The sequence below is a fragment of the Rhincodon typus genome, chromosome 30 (genome assembly GCF_021869965.1).
Source record: "Rhincodon typus isolate 14 chromosome 30, sRhiTyp1.1, whole genome shotgun sequence".
NCBI lineage: Eukaryota > Metazoa > Chordata > Chondrichthyes > Orectolobiformes > Rhincodontidae > Rhincodon > Rhincodon typus.
In genome coordinates, this window is record NC_063361.1 from 11,844,717 (window position 1) to 11,861,491 (window position 16,775).

Here is a 16,775-nt window from a genome sequence, read left to right on the forward strand (position 1 = left end):
TGTTTGGGCCAAACAGTGTTGTTTTCTGTATGATCTTCTTTCATGGCCTGAGGATACTGGCTGATGCTTGGATCAAATCCCATGGGAGTTCCCCCTGAATGCTAACAAACCATTCTTCAGAGATAACATGGCATGTTTAGCTGAGCTGTTGTGCTGGTAGGGAAGCTGATTGGAAATCATAGCCAAGAGAATGCAGTGGTATAATGGTTTGGCACTGGCTGTGACTCTGAACAATGGGTTCAAATCCCACTATAAGGGCAGCATGGTGGCATAGTGGTTAGCACTGCTACCTCACAGCACCAGGGACCCAGGCTTGGTACCATGTTCGGGCAACTTCCTGTGTGATGTTTGTACATCTTGCCCTGTTAGCGTGGGTTTCCTCCTACAGTCTGGAGATGTGCAGGCTGGGTGGATTGGGCATGCTAAATTGCCCAGAGTGCTCAGGGATGTGTGAGCTAGGTGGATTAGCCATGGGAAAGGTAGAGTTACAGGGATAGGGTGGGCTACTGTTCAAAGGGTTGGTGTGGCCTACATGTGATGCCAGGACCACAGAACTGGCTTAGTGGTTATCACTGCTGCCTCACAGCGCCAGGAACCTGGGTTCGATTCCACCCTCAGGTGACTGTCTATGTGGAGTTTGCACATTCTCCCTGTGTCTATGTGGGTTTCCACTGGGTGCTCCAATCTCCTCCCACAGTCCAAAGATGTGCAGGTTAGGATGGATTGGCCATGCTAAATTGCCCATAGTGTCCAGGGGTGTGTAAGTTAGGTGAATTAGCCATGGGAAATGTAGGGTTACAGGGAAAGGGTAGGGGGATGGGTCTGAGTGGGATGCTGTTTGGATGGACGGTGTGGACTTGTTGGGCCAAATGGCCTGTTTCCACACTGTAGGGATTCTATGTGATTGACTCTTCATTGCCCACATTATAGCTTAGTAAGTCACTCAGTCTATAAACAGCCAACAAATGCTGGTCTTGACAGAAACAGCTGAGGTTAAGAGTGGGTATGAGGTAATCTTGCTGAGCGATAAAGATATGCATTCAAGTAATGCTTTTCGCAACCCTAGGATATTTCAAAGTCCTTTACAGCCAATACTTTGAAATATAGTCACTTTTGGAATATAGGTAAAAAAGAGAGAAGCTTCTATAAACTTATACATTCCAACCAGGCAAGAGACAAAATTTATTAAGCTCTTTCAATCTTTGCTATGTTTCATCATTAAGAACAGAGAATACTAGCAGTTCAATTATTCAATACATAGTAAGCGTGGGCCTCATATAAGCACTGAAATTGAGATTGTTTGTTTGTTTCGAACCTGGTCTGTTTCCAATGCTGCAGGCACCCAGCCCTGGAGGAACTGTGTTTAGTTTACCCCGAAAGATACCATTCATTCCATTCAATAGCTTGCACTGAAGGTTCTGAATTATCAAGTAGTTATTCTTGTCTGTTCCAACTCTGTGAGGAAAGCATGTATGGAAATTGATGTTTAGGAAGTAGCACCTAAATTTCAGGAAAACATAAACTCTGCAAGCTCCAAAACCAGAATGTTTGGAGTTTTCTGCAGTAATTTGTCACTTGTTAATATAGGCATGATGTCAGTGCTCAGTTGACCAGCCAAACTCAGTAGAAGTTTAAATGTTTGATCTACTGTACTTCAAGAAATCCAAATGAAATAGTAGTAAAGATCTTGGAACTGAGAAATCTTTAATCATGGTATTAACTTTATCTAAAATTCTAGTGAAATATTTTAAATCCTTGGCTCATTTTTGATAGTTCTGGCTATCAATTTATGTGTGAAACATTAACCTTTTACAAATGGATCTGTAAGGCATTGAAAGGGTTAATACTTGTTACAACCAGACCCCTAGAGAGGGTCCAAGTTATTAGGATTGCAGATGCAATACCTCAAATTGCGAGGAATTGACGAATGAACTAACTCCCTTTCCTTACTCACTCATCTCACTGGTTGGTTGCAACAAGGTTAATTTGAAAAGGAACCTCTCCCTTTTGGATACCTTTCTCCCAAACAATTGTATGTTTTAAAAGGAAACTAATTTAACCAGGCTTTCCTGAGTTAACAAAAGAATGAGGTTATTCATTACTAAATGTGAGAAGAAATAACAACACAACACAAATCCACACAGATTAGGGATGAGCAGTGAGCCTAAAATAAATCATATTGTTAAAAGTTATGCAGGTTAGTCCTGGGTCATTTGTGAAGGTTCGATGGTGTAATATTGATAGTCGACAGTCAATTTTTGAATTCTTGGCTTTAGTAGGATAGTTGAAATACTTTTGTTCTGATTCATTTTAATTTGCTCACTGGCCAGCTGGCTGCTAGCACTCAGAATGAAAGAATCTTTTACCTGCAGCGAAGGTATTGCTCATGGGTGGCTATTTGACTGTAACATTTGCAGCACACTCGTGTTTGAACCCAAATTAGAACACACAAGTACCTCAGCTCATCTTTTCCTGTGCGTATACAGAAATCAGAGTTGAATTGATAGTTAACCCTAGTTCTTCTATATTCTTGAAAGAGGAAGATACAAAAGCATGTCTATTGCCCAGAGGTCTCTCTTTTCTCCCATTAATTTCACAGAAAGAGATCATTTCCAGGAGGTTGTAGTTTAGTTTAAAGTACAGTTCTCCTTTTTAAGTCCATCTGTTTAAAGAAAGCTTCCTTTAAATCTTGTCAAGCATAACATTCTAGCGTCTCTCTCTTCACATAGCCATTGAATTTACATCAGCAGGGGTATGTCCTTTTTTAAAAAAAAGCTGTAGTTAAAAGTTCAACATGTCTTAATTAGAGTCACGGAGTCATACAGCACGGAAATAGAGCTTTTGGTCCAACCAGTCCATGACAAACATAATCCTACACTAAAGTAGTCCCACCTGCCTGCTCCTGGCCCATATCCCTCCAAACCTTTCCTATTCATGTACTTATCCATGCGTCTTTTAAATGCTGTAATTGTATCGGCATCCAAGTTCATTCCATACGTGAACCACTCTCTGTATAAAAAAACTTTTCCCCTCATGTCTTTTTTAAATCTCTCTCCTCTCACCTTAAAAATATGTCCCCTAGTCTTGAAATTCCCCCATCTTAGGGAAAAGACCTATCCATACCCTTCATATGATTTTTGTAAACCCCTATAAGGTCACCTCTCAACTTCCTACACTCTAATGGAAAAAGTCCCAGCCTATCCAGCCTTTTGTTATAACTCAGACATTCCATTCCCAGCACCATCCTGGCAAATCTCTTTTGAACCCTCTCCAGCTTAATAATACCCTTCCTATAACAGGACAACCAGAGCTAGACACAGTACTCTAGAAGAGGCCTCACCAATGTCCTGTACAATGTCATTGTGACTTCCCAACTCCTATACTCAAAGGACAGAGCAATGAAGGCAAGTGTGCTAAATGCCATTTTAACCACCCTTCAAGGTTCCTCCATTGTCATGGCATAGTTGATTGAGTGAAGGAAGCTCGGCCCACTGTGATAGCATCGTGACTTGGTGGGAGGGTAAAATAGGGACTCATTGGATTCAAACCTAAGGCTAGGTATTCATAACAGCCTTATTTCAGCCTTTTCTTCTAATTTGTAAATAGTTTCAGAGAAGTAATAACCAACATCTTGTTTACAAAACTCTTCTGTTTACAACAGGAGTTAGCTATCCCACGTACACCATGGGTTCTGCACACACCAGACTATGTAAGCCCCTAGAGAACCCATACCCTTCAAATATATAGATGGCAAATGCTGTCTTCACAGATGCAGACAGATCTGCTGAGACTTTGTTTATTTTTCTCTCCTTCTGACCAATGTAACTGGGTCAGTTTGACAGTGACTGATGATCACTTTTTTACTGGGAAGTGGAAAAATACAGTTAAGCAACGGGACATGATCCAGGTAGAAATGATCAGGAGAGGAAAATGGACAAGGGAAGAAATGATGGTATGTTTTATGTTTTAAAAGCATTTATGTTGTGACTATGAATTGGAAACGCTTGGGAAAGTAAAAATTAAAACAAAAATTATGCAATGGTGTCTTTTTCTCAACACAGTAAGACCAAGGCAGTATGGCGGCTCAGTAGTTAGCGCTGCTGCCTCACAGTGCCAAGGACCTGGGTTCGATTCCACCCTCAGGCTACTTGCGTGTTCTCTCTGTTTCTGCCAAATGCTCTGGTTTCCTCCCATAGTCCAAAGATGTGCAGGTTAGGTGGATTGGCCATGCTAAATTATCCACAGTTTTCAGGGATGTGTAGCTCAGGTACATAAGCCATGGTAAATGCAGGGTCAAGGGATAAGGTAGGGAGATGAGCTTGGGTGGGATGCTCTTCAGAAGGTCACTGTGGATTTGTTGGACTGAATGGCCTGTTTCCTCACTGTACAGATTCTTTATTAAAAAAATCAGTTTTGTGAGTGACTCGGTGTTTGGGATTAGAGAGGCTTGAGATGAGAAAGATTACTTTGTCTGAAGTAGCTATGACTGTCTCAGTTGGGTCTCCTGATTCTCACCTGACTAGTTACTTCTGCATCAGGTTTACATAGTTTTAACTGTCACAGTGTTAGTCATGGCCCCGCCGGTAACAGCAATAGTGCTGCAATTGGCTATCACTGTAGCAGTGCTGTTGGCTGGCTAAATGACTGAGAGGAAAACTACGAGATGGCTGTCGATCTACAAGGATCAAGGGAGTTAGTGTACCTTAGTATCCACCCATCAAACAGAGAATAAGCCAGTTAGGTGCATCCCAGGCAAACAACCTTCCTACAGAATTGTCAATGGTAGTGCCCTGTGGTAAGGACACATGCCACACAAGATCCAGTTGTCCATTGAAAGAGACCCAATAGATAGTTATACTGTTCCTATGCAGACCTGGATTCAGAGTCAGGCTTGTTGGACTAGGCGATCCAATAGTTGAAGACTAGCCTATTGTGAAAGAGACCATCTAGGAAGCCCACCCAATGGGCACTAAGATTCATATCGTTTATAATAGAAGTACCAGACAGGGAGAATAGAATAAATATGTACATCCTGTTAAAATTGTGTCAGTTTTATGCCATGAGGGATAAGCACTTTCCATTTGGTGCCAGGGTTTTGTTTTCCTTTATTCATTCAGGGGACGAGGGTGTCACTGGCTAGGCCCAGCATTTAATGCCCTGAGGGCAGTGAAGAGTCAACCACATTGATGTGGGTCTGGAGTCACATGTAGGCCAGACCAGGCAAGGATGGCAGTTTGCTTCCTTAAAGAACATCAGTGAACCAGATGGGTTTTTTTTCCCAATGATTGACCATGGATTCACAGTCATCATTAGATTCTTAATTCCAGATATTTTATTGAATTCAAATTCCACCATCTGCCATGACGGGATTCAAACTTTATCTGGGTCTCTGGATTAACAGACCAGCAATAATACCACCCGGCCATCGCCTCCCCACAGGGTATAATGTATATATATGAGAATTGAGGATGTGGTCAACTTTGCCACTTGCACGTGGTATTATTTGTTTGATGGTTACTGTTGGTTGTTGTTGTCACTTGGTATTTAATGAGATTGTAATGGTGTTGGTATTATTAAAAAAGCAACGAAGGGCACATCAAATGATATTTTCGGTAAACTAACCAGAACGGCTTCTAGCTCTGTGTCCCAAGGGGTGGTAATAGTCCATGCTTGGTGATCTGGTTCTCTTAGCCTTCTAGGTAACATCTGATGCCAGTCCTCTGTAACACCAGCAGTTAGCCACTAAGTGTTTCAAACCATCAATGAGCAATATAAAAACCTGGACAAAGATGCTTATCGGTGTCTCTCAAAATAACCAGTTCATTTACCTACTTTTGGAAGAGAGAACCAAAGGTTCAAATTGAGGGAAGAAGCATTGTCCTCTTGTATTCTCTGGAACTTAGAAGAATGAGACTTGATCTCATTGGGACATTTGAATTCCTAGGGAAGATGACTGGCTAGACACTAGAAGTATATTTCCTCTGACAGGGAGATTTAGAAATAGAGGTTACACTTTCAGAATAAGAGGTTATAGAAACATAGAAAATAAGAACATGAGTCAGCCATTCGACCCTTCAAGCATACTCCACCTTTCAACATGATCATGGTTGACATCCAAATCATTACCCTTTTCCCATTTTTGCTCCATTTTGGCCATTTAGGACTGAGATGAGGCAATATTTCTTTACTTATAACTGTGGACATCTCTCACTCTGAGGTTTGTGAATATTCCACTATTTAGTATATTCAACACAGAGATTGACACTAAGAGAATTGAGAAGTATGGGGAGAGTGCAGAAAGGTAAATTTGAGATAGATCAGACACCATCACAATGAAAAGTTAAAAGAAAGGTTAGAAGGGCTGAATAGCCTATTCCTGCTCCAATTTTTTATATTCTTATGTTCTAGGTATTCAGATAATCAGCTCATTGCCAGATACATTGTGCATTATTGTACAGAAACATCATAAAGACCATAGCCTTAGGACAACTATGACGATGTTGAGCTGAAATCTCTGCTTGTGATCTGTGATAGCCACAGCAGATTCCTTAGTGCTTTTCCATGGAATCATGGCCAATATTTATCCCTCAACCAACAGCAATTAGTCTGGTCATTGTCTCATTGTTGTTTTTTGGACCTTGCTTTACTGAAATTGGTTACTATGTTCCCAATATTATATCACTTCAAAATGACTGGCTACAAATCATTTTGGGGCATTTGGAAGTCGTGGACGATTATATATAAAATGCAAGTGCTTTCTTTCTAATGTCACAAGAGCATTCCAAAAGACTGGAACAATTTGGCTCTACCTTTAAGACACTGCTGTCTAAACTACTACACAAAGGATTACTGCAATCATGAGTACATCCTTAGCTGATTGAGTCTGTAATGAGAAACCAATCCAGGTAAGTGCTGGAATGTGAAAACCTTCAGCATATAAAGGTACAGCAAAGAACATATTTTCCTTTAAGTGTTTTTGCCTTTTAAGTCTTGAAAGAAGATACAAAGCTCCTCACTGATGACTGATTGACACTTTGTTTGACAAACCACAAAGCCTTTAAAACCGTCTGACACTTTACAAGTTAATAAGAAAGTGAAAGTGATAACCTTATTGTACCGACACAGTGAGTGCAACACCACACAAGCAGCTTCTTGCAGCTGAATTAATATTAATGGAATTCCAAATCAACAAACAGCAGTCATCAGGAATGCAAGTGAACAAAGTCTGGCTGGGTGAATACAATTGCCCTTGAAAGACAAATCAGATAGTCCGCCATGATCACCATGCAGGTGATAGGTAAATCAGACAAAGGCTTTTCCCTCTGCAAGCATATTTGTCAAGGTAGCATGCAGAAGAACAAAAATCTTTCTGCTTTGCTTCCAGTGATGCCTCAGTAATTCTAGGTCAAAAATAGGGCACATCAGTTAAAATGCAGACTCTTTCTGGCCTCCATCAGGCCAACAAAGAACTTTAAACATCAGTTTTGAGGTTTGTTTGAATAACAGTAATGTAACAATACAAATATGGGTACATTTAAAACAGCCAACTCTGACTGATTAGATCAGATTAGATACCAATAGTAGAGATAGGCATAAGTCTGTATGTGACTGATGATGTACATGAGCTACATATACTGGGCAAAATAACTGTCTCTGAAGAAATTGTGTAAATGGAGAACAAAGCATTTGATTGTACTGTGACAGAAGTGAGGATGTTAAAACATGTCCTTGCCATTTTAAATTTAGATTTTGATAAATGATGGATCATGCAGTTACCATACATGAGGAGCAGTAGAATTCCTATCATTGTACCCTAATTGTTGCCGTACTGCTTGTATTTATAAACCGGATTAGTGCCTTGGCATTTTGCACAAAGAGGTTCTGTGATGGCTCAGCACTCTTTTTTCAAGCTCACTTTGACCTGAGGGAATGTTTGCCATGATGCCCATGTTAGTAGAAATAGCTTGAAAATGAGGCATGCCCTGATGATACCTACAAACACTGAGGACTTACTCTGTGGTGATTAAGGAGACAGAAGTTTATACCTGATGATGGCCTGTAGAAGCTAATTGAATCAACCACCTGCTCTAAATGTAGGCTTTTATTCTGATTTTCCCTATTCCATCAGTTTTACTCTGGATGTCAATAATCCAAGGCAGTTCTAACAACAGAATATTTCCATTTTTTGTTAAAGCTAAAAAAACTGCAAAAATCCTACCAACGCAATGTTTACAATTACAAGTGAGTCCTTTTACATGGACTTGTCCAAAGATCAGACCAGAATAGGTGATCACCCTACTCCATATTAACTTCTAGCCATTGATCAATTGATCTCCCTGAGCTAGCTACTGTTTTCCTCAGAGGCAGCTCGTTTTATAAGTTTCCATATGAAGAAACTATGTATTTACACTCTTGACTTGATCCAGTCTCCGGAAAATGATCAATTTGACAACTGGTAAACATCATAAACATGTTATGATTTTCATGTCAGTTTGATCAATTAACTCATTAAGACTACTCCCAAAACCTCAGTAAGACTTGCTTGTGTCTTCCTGGAAAGAAGTTTTTTTTAAATTCACTAATCTTGCCAGCATTTATTACCTGTCACTAGTAGCCCTTGAGAATATGACTGTGAGTTGCCTTCTTGAACTGTTACAGTCCATTTGGTTCATATACCCATGATGCCATTAGTGAGGAGATTCCAGGATTCAGCGACAATGAGGAAACAACAAAATATATTTCCAAGTCAGGAAGATAAGTGGCTTGGAGGGGAAACTTCACATGATGGTGTTCCCCTGTATTTGCTACATTGTCTTTCTAGATGGAAGTGGTCATGGATTAGGAAGGTGTGTTGAAGGATCTTTAGTGAATTGCTACAGTGCATTCTGTAGATAGTGCACACTACCTCTACTGAGCAGTGGTGATGGAGGGAGTGGGTGATTTTCAATGTGGTGCAGTTAAATGGGTTGCTTTATCCTTGATCATAGAATCATAGAATCCCTAAAGTGTGGAAGGAGGCCATTCAGTCCAGTGAGTCCACACCAATCCTCTGAAAAGGATCCCACCTATATCCACTCTTTGATGGTGTCAAGCTTCTTGTTGGAGCTGCACTAGTCCAGGCAAGTGGGAAGTATTCCATCACACTCCTGACCTGGGATGGTAGCTGTTACTTGACTTTCATAAAGCTTGACACAAAATATGGTATGTATTTGCTGTTCACTACTTTTACGTCATCCATTCCACTGTAAGATATTTACATAGCACAGCTCCATGACAATCATCAAGTCAGCTGCTAAATAGCCCACATTATCACATATGATGCACTGTAGTTGATTTAAACAAAGCTTCAGCTTTTCCAGAGTTACTGTGACAATTCGGTCCATTACTGCTGAGTTATAAGCTTCATTCTGGACACACATATACTCCTTCAGCCTAACATAGAAACTCTCTAAAAAAACAGGTGCTTTTCTAATCATCAAGTAACCATCAGGCTTCATATGGTCCATTGTAGCGATTGTAACGAGGTCAGCCAGGTGGACCTCATAGAATATGAGTTCCCTGATTGGGGCTGTTAACCTGATCCAATCAGGGAGCCCTGGCTGACAGATATAAACAGGAGTGTCAGGCATCCTGTTCACTCTGACAGCTGGCTCTGAGGGAGCTGGATCAGTGTCAAGGACTCTCCACGTGTAAATCAAGGGTAAATTGGTGATGGGATATTTAAGTCAACTGGACTGCACCACCAGAGCTGCTAATTGGGAATGGTCATGTTACAACAGGTTACCTTTTCCAGGAGCAATTCCTCCAACACAAATAGTTTTGAAAAGTTCACAATATTTCTCCTTGAAGTCAAAATCTTGAAACTTCTTACTTACTGCAGCATTTCCATTCACGACAGAACTGTAGTGGTTCAAGATGGTGCGTTTCACTATTACCTTTTCAAGGACATAAGGAATGGGCAATAATTTCAGGTTTTCCTCACTATGTACATATCCCAAGATTTTTCTTTAAACTCTTTCTTCTCTCTCCATTTTCCTTCCTTTGACAACCTTAAGGTTTTCAAAACTTGTGCTTAGATCTTTTCACCATTACCCGACCTTTTTATTATTGTAACTTTAGAACTATCCTGGACCACAGGCCTCAACTTCTCAATAAAAACTGAAAGAACTATGGTTGCTATAAATCAGAGACTAAAATAGAAATTGTTGAAAAAGCTCAGCAGGTCTGGCAGCATCTGTGGAGAGAAATCAGAGTTAACATTTCAGGTCAAGATTTAACTCAAATTTTCTCAAATTTTCAATGTTGCTCCTTAGAATTGTCAACCCCTCAATACCTAGTATTTGCTTTGTTCTTAAAAGAACCAGGCACATGGTTACCTCTGTAATAAAACACTTGGAGCCACTTGTAACATGCTATATATCTTTGGCTAAATCAGCTGTGAATATCGTACCCTATTACCTGTTAATCATATGAGGACATCCTGATTATTGCATTGAAGTTTTCCTGATATCTGTGCAATTTGTTATGAGCTCACCACATCCCCTTTCCACCCTCATGATATAGCTATTGAATTAACAAATGCAAAGGAATAACACAAGTTGTTTTTCTTTTGTCATTTTTGAGAGGCTGAAATCATTTACAAAGTGTTTTTTTTCCTGAACTGAGTGCTGCAGTGTGTTGATGCTCTCTTGACTGAAACGTATAGAAAGCAAAGTATTAACAGATGATATCAAAAATAAGAGTGATCCTCTCCATCCAATTGAGAAAATTTCAGCCATTAAAATGGACTATTCTACTCTTTTTTTATTCATTTACAGGATGAGGGCATCAATGGCCATTTATTGCCCATCCCTAATTGCCCAGAGGGCAGTTCAGAGCCAACCACATTGCTGTGGGTCTGGAGTCACATGTAGGCCAGACCAGGTAAGGATGGCAGTTTCCTTCCCTAAAGGGACATTAGTGAACCAGATGGGTTTTTCCAACAAACGATAATGGATTCATTGTCATCATTAGATTTGTAATTCCAGATATTTATTGAATTCAAATTCCACCATCTGCTGTGTCAGGATTTGAACCCGGGTCCCCAGAACATTATCTGGGTCTCTGGATTAACAGTCCAGTGATAATACCACTAGGCCAGCGCCTCCCCAATATTATGGAATTGTTTCTTGAAAAAAACATGGTGTCACAGCCAATATCAAAATGTGAGATGTGCACTTGAAAAAGAGAGATTCTAACTAGCAAATCATCACTGATGTGCATGAAGCATCCAATTTCAATGCTGTACTGTCAAACTGTTGGTTAAAAAAATTAGAAATAAATTTATTTCTGTGCCTATAATTCTCATTCTTAGTAAGTATCTTCACAACATTTTTAATTAAAACTCAATTTAATGTACTTCAGAATGCAACTATTATTCAAGAAAGCTCAATTAATTTAAAATAAAGTATGATATTCATGTTATTCCAAAGATTTTTATATGTATTCTCCTTAATTGATATGTGTTCAGTTTCTTGGGTCATGCAGAGTTTGGTGGATATAGTTCTGGCAACTTAAAATGGTAATTAAATATAGTAAAGAGACATATCTGCTCTCTTGGGCAAAGGATTCCAAGGCATTATTCTGAGGAAGAACAGTTCTTCTGACCCCAATTTTCATCTCACAATCAACATCATTAAAACAGATCATTTCTTTCATCGTTGTATCTGAGACCATACTGTGAGCAAATTAACTGCATAGTCAGGGCAGCACTTCATAAAGTAAGTTCAATGGTGTACAGCACTGTGGAAACTCTTCAATATTTTAAGTATACATCTTTCTTCCTTTTTGACTGATTGGACAGACTATTTTCTACTTAATCCAAGGTCTATGGTAACACAAATTCTCTAAACCAACTGCAATCTCTAGCTTATTAAATTTTTTGTATTGGTTGCTATAGTAAGGATTGTGTTAGGTCTCAAACAAGACACAAGCAGTTGATATTTGAACTGACGTATTTGAAGTTGGGAACATTTCAGCTAGCTGCTGTTTATTTGTAAGGCATTGATGTCTGCTAGATTAAGATTTAATTGTACTAGCTAGTTTGCAGTGTTTAATAAACAGGCAAATGCTTGGCATTTTGAGTTGTATTTGTTGCTGCATCAAATGAGCATGACTGAAATGGTTTAGTAATATCTGGAATTATGGGAATATTTTGCAGCAAATGTTTTGTCAGAATTCTTTTCATCTTAGATTTCCCTATTAAGGATATGTGTGCTGAAGCAGTTATCACATTTCTCCATGTTATATATATGTCTTCCTCTAGAAAACAAATCTCTTTAATAGCTTTTAAGTGGATAAATATTTGCTAAGGAAAAAATTTAAAGGACATGGGGAACAGGCAGGGGAATGAGACGAAGTATGTGAATTTTTGAGGAAGCTGATGCAGGTATGAAATGCTTAATTGTCTCCTAGCCTGCCGACTTTCTGTGATGGAAAATCTCTGCTGTTAATTTACACACAAATCTTGGCACCTTACTGACAAAAGTTATAGCTTCCAGTGAATGGAATGAGTTCCTTTTCTGAATGTACATAAATAGTAGTTCGCTGTAACAATTTCCCTGTATCCATGGACCTCTCTGTGAAATGAGGTTCAAGCAGTTTGTTCTCAGAGTCTGTTGCAATCATTTTGCCATTATACTACTACTGATGCCACAGTGCTGGTAAATGACTTAAACCAATCACCAAGGACGTCCTCTGGGCTTCTTCTGGATCTGCCACCAATGTTTTAGTAAAATACATGTGAGCACAGCTTCTGGCAAACTCCTGCCAACGACATAGTGGCAGAGTACTAGAAGGCCCGAGCAAAGTTCAATCAAAAACTCAAATCTTTTGAGACATAAGCAGCGTTCTATACAACTGCTACAATATCTTTGTCACAAAAGAACAAGATTCTCATTGTACAAAAATAAACTGCAGAGGCTATAAATCTGAAATAAAAAGAGAAAATGTTGGAGATACTCATTAGGCCAGGCAGGATCTGTGGAGAGATACAGAGTTAATTCAGATCAATGACTTTTTGTTAAAATGTTAACTCTGTTTCATTGTCCCCACGTATTGCCTAATCTGCGAAGTATTTCTAAGATTCTAATAACGACTGAATGCCAATGATCCCTGTGTGTTTGTGGCTATGGGGACAGAGTTAGAAAAGCAAGACAGAGATGCCACCTTTATACAACATATTCTGGATACAACAGCCACACTGAGACCACCATATTTGTAAGTGCCAAACATTATATTCCCCTTCAAAATGTATTTTCTGATTTTTTTGTGTTGCTCTGAGACTGTTTAGATTTTAATAATAGCATAGTTTTAGATGTTCCTAGAACAGAATGGTGACTGTAGGTTTAGTAAGTATACCTGTGCTGGTCAGAGTTCAGTCTGCAACAAGATCTTCATTTATATTGCATCTTTAATGTCATAAAATACCCCAAGGCAATTCACCAGAGCAATATGAAACAAAATAGACACTAAGCCAGAAAAGGAAATTTTGGGTTAGACCTTGCTCATAAGGGTGGGTTTTAAAGATGATTGTAAAGGAGGAAAACAAGGCAGAGAGCCAATGAGGTTTAGAGAAGATGTTCCAGAGTGTAATGGCCAAGGCAATGGGAGACATTGCCACAAATTACCTCAAATTAGAACTGATAAAGCTGTATTGCATTAAATGTTATTAGTTTGCCTTGTGCGTCTGCCCATTTCAGTCTGTCTATTGTTTTGGTGCCATGAGGTTTGAGGTTCAAGGTCATATTTTGCATAGTGAAGAAATGTTTCTCCTTGTACAGTTGTTAAGAAGGCATATGGTGTGTTAGCTTTCATTAATAGAGGGATTGAGTTCCAGAGCCGTGAAGTTATCCTTCAGCTATGCAAAAGCCTGGTTTGGCCACATCTGGAATATTGTGTCCAGTTCTGGTCACCTCATTACAGGAAAGATGTGGAAGCGTTGGAAAAGGTGCAGAGGAGATTTACCAGGATGTTGTCTGGAATGGAGGGAAGGTCTTAAGAGGAAAGATTGAGAGAGCTAGGGCTTTTCTCTTTAGAATGACAAAGGATGAGAGGTGATTTGATAGAGGTGTACAAAATGATCAGAGGTATAGATAGAGTAGACAGCCAGAGACTTTTTCCTAGGGTGGAGGTAGCTCTTACAAGGGGACATAGTTTTAAAGTGAAAGAAGGTAGATATCGGGGAGATGTCAGAGGTAGCTTCTTTACTCAGAGAGTTGTCGGGGTGTGGAATGCATTGCCGGAAAGGGTAGTGGAGTCAGCCTCATTAGGGACATTTAAGCGGCTATTAGATAGGCATATGGATGATAGTATAAGGTAGCGGTGGAGGTTAGATAGACCTTAGGTTTAGGGTAAAAGTTCGGCACAACATCGTGGGCCGAAGGGCCTGTACTGTGCTGTACTGTTCTATGTTCTATGTTGTCAGTTCTCGTAGTTTATGGTCTGTAATACTTTCCCTTCAGCTGTGATTGACTACTGTTTGACTCTGTTAACTTTCTAAAAGCTCTTTATGTTACTGTACAGAATACTGTTCTCTGTAAGTTCATCTCTCATTAAAACATCATTCTTTCTTCCCAGTATCTTGTATATGACTGTTGATGTCACCGTTACATCAAGGTTTACATCACCATCTCTTTATCATTCACACTGTACAACATAATGTCCCTTTGACGTCTGCCTGAATGAAGCCTTCATAAGAAAATAAATCCTTTAGTTCCTGTTCAACCACACCTTCCTCTAATTATCATGTTTTTTGTGGGTTTGTGAAGGTTTTTGAGTTCTCTTTTATGCTGTTCACTAACCTTTTCTCATAACTCTCATTAACCTTCTTATATTTTTCTCCAATTTCTCCTGCACTCTCTCCATTTTTCCAGGCTTGCTATTGCATTCTGTACCTGACATTTGTGGTAAACATTTTTTTTCTATTTTATAGTAGCCTATATTTTCTTCGAAATCCAGAGAAACCTAACTTTGGATTCCTGATCTTTCCTCCAAATGGGTGTATACTTGGTTTATGGTGAAATATTTCTGAAGTTCCATCATTGCTCGTTTGCTGTTTCCATGGCTAATTTTTCTTTCCAGACTAACTGCGCTAGATCACTTCTCAAATCAATGAAAGTGGCTTTTTTTCAACTGGGGATTTAATTTTTCTTTATCCACCTCTAACTGTATTATGATAACCATGTCTTAAAAACTTCATCCACTCTTATATACTCCATTTGCCCTACTTTATTTCATACAGTAGTTCCAAACAGATTCTGTCAATCTCTAGTATATTGTTCTTCTATAGAAATATAATATTATCCTTCAAGAATAATACCATCTTGCTAACTCTTGTCTTGTTTCCTCCCGCATTCCTTCTGGAAACTCTGTGGCCAGGAATGTTGAGATTCCATTCTTGCCCATGTTTATGCCAGGTCTCCATTCTAGCCTCTACAGTATAGCCCGTATGGGCAACTTGCAGCTGTAATTCATCAAACTTATCAGCACCACTACTCACATGAACATACATACATTCCAGTACAATGATAGTCAGGTTTGACTTCTACCCTTTATCTAATTCCTGTACTTTCTGGTTCTTTTTATGTTCTTACACTTTGGCAAAATTGTGCATCTGTTGCAGTGTTTTCTTACACAGTGAAACATCCAAGACATTTAAATATTTCAATTTAGTATTTTCATCAATACAGTTTTTGCAGCGCTGCACATGTTAATGTTTAAGAGAACCAGTGCATTGTTCACTTATTTCATAGTATTGGAGAAATGGTTCTCCCAGATGCCTGACTGTATAATTGCTTTTATTTATAGTGTGGTGTGGTTGCTAAGTATCTAGATTAAAATGGAGGAACATTTTGGAATGAGTCTTCAAAACAGCCAATTACAGTAAAACGTATAAACGTCAACTCAAACATATACCATTCCACAGAAGCTTCATAAATGCCACCCTTCATCACATAAATGTTGAGGAGGATGTGGTCAGATTCTCATGCCTCCAGACTACATTTATCTGGGCAGTGATTTAATATTCAGAATTTGTGATAAGCATTAGCTTTTCATCAGCTGACTCCTTTGTTTGACAGGCCTGCTCCATGGAGTATAGACACTCACGCAGCCCTCACTGTTAGCTCCACGAAGCTTAATTTCTGTCACTTTATTGCAAACTTTGTATTCCCATCTCACTTTGGTATCTTACACCCCTGTGCCACTAATGTGAGTACATCAATTTATCTACAGAGAAGGTGCCATTTATTGGGATTCTTATCATGGAAGCCCACTCTAGACACATAATGGACACTTACTGCCCATTGGTTCCGTCGAAGCTTCAGTGGGATGTTCTCCCACTCAACATTTATACCCAAATGACAACATTTGGACAAATATTTGATTGTTTCTCTCATTGCAGTTTATAGCACTTTAGGACCGATTGGTTGCTGTGTTTTCCTCATATCACAACATAGACTATGTTTCAAAAGCACTTCTCAGGATGTGAAGGGCTTCAAGACATTCTGAGATTGTTTGGGTGATCCAAATGGCAGATCCTTTTTGTTTGATGTTTGGTTTCCATTATAGAGTGAACTCATTCTCAACCAGTAATACCAATCCTCCAGGGTTGTCCTGGAATCTCCTAGATTAAACTCCTGGACAATGACATTAATTTTTTTTCATTCTCCTTGAATTTTTTCATTTATTAGTTATAAAAAGACTGGAGAAAGCAAGAAGAGTAGTTAAACTAACAG